Below are 1,531 nucleotides of genomic sequence, written 5' to 3'. Positions count from 1 at the left end.
AAACTTCTCTTTATATACACACATATAAGTCTCACTGGTTTTGCTTTTTTAGAGAACCCAGCCTAAGACAGTTCCCCAGATTGTGATCATTTAAATAATTATATCTCTCTTTTCTCTTTTCCCCCCACAAAACCTCCTCACAGTCCTCTTTCACTATCTGGATGCTATTTATTAACAAAACTTTTTGAATTTTAGAAAAATTTTAAATGTTAAATCAAGTAGGAAATTCTCCAGCTGTCACCAGATGAAAGCAGGAAGAAGATGAACATAAGCCTACCAAGAGATATTTTAAGTAGCCCTCTTTTAAAGTTGGAGACTAAACACATTTTTTAATTCATAAAATTATATTTGGAACCAAGGGTCTTCTGACTACTCAAGAAATTCTTAAATCAAAGGCCTTTTTCTACACAACAGTGATTTTTAGGTTTGTAATTATTCCAATTTTTTTGTAAACAAAGTCAATTCATTCTTAAATAGAAGTCATATTATGACAGTTGAAAAAGTCTGAGACCTGCTTGATATTGTGACAGACTATCAGTTCCATCCTAGAGAAATGTTTACATTTTCAAGAAAGATGGGATAATCTGTAAGTGCAGTGGTTTTCAAATTTTGACCACACCCATGATAAGGAATGCATTTTATGATTACAACCCTGATAGAGAAGCTGCATAAATTGAGCCTTACTATTAGTATATGCACTCTGATATTTCATTAAAATTTTAAAAATCATAACCCTCAAGTTAATTTTCCCACACACTAATGGGTAGTTGGCGTGTGGGGGGGAGGGGGGCATTCTGCAGAGGAAGAGGGTGAGATCTCTTTGGAACTTCAAGAATTAGAATTTTCAGCTGAAGTCAGATTTGGGGCAATAGAGAATACTGCTCAAATTAAATGTGGTGGACTTATCTAAAACTTTGACTACATTATATTGGCCAATGGATAGCTCAATGAAAAAAATCAAGTGAAACCAATTTTCTAGAAAGACCAGAACCTGACATTAGTATCAGTATAAAATTACTTATGTTCATTCACCCATTAACCAGCCACAGACAGACACCACCTTTGTGCAAGGCCTTGTACTAAGAACATCATGGACATAAAGGTGCTGAAAAGCTTACAGCTACTGGCGACTGTGAACTTTCATTTCCTCATTCGACAAAAGAGGACAATTTCTGCAGTGGCCTACACATACATAAAATTGTTATAAGGATTAAACTAGAATAATGTATATAAAAATACTTTGTAAATTATAAGTGGGCATTACCAAAAATGGTTGAACAGTGAAATGTCCAATTGCTTTGCTTCTGTTTGCATTAAGCAACTATTTGGCCATTTGTTGTTCTTACCCCTTTGTTCATCAATTTATAATGACTCTAGGCTAGAGTCAGAAGGAAATTTTTCTAAAGTTCATTTGTCTGAAAGCTTTAACATTATCTAATGAATCTGGCTGATAAATGCCAGACTTGTGAATGAACAAATTTTATTTTTAGTCTTAGTTCCACCAAGATTTACTGGATAATTTTTTTTTTTT

This window comes from Chrysochloris asiatica, unplaced genomic scaffold (assembly GCF_000296735.1).
Source record: "Chrysochloris asiatica unplaced genomic scaffold, ChrAsi1.0 scaffold00349, whole genome shotgun sequence".
Lineage (NCBI taxonomy): Eukaryota > Metazoa > Chordata > Mammalia > Afrosoricida > Chrysochloridae > Chrysochloris > Chrysochloris asiatica.
The sequence above is the reverse complement of the archived record's forward strand: the minus strand, read 5'-3'. Positions refer to the sequence as shown.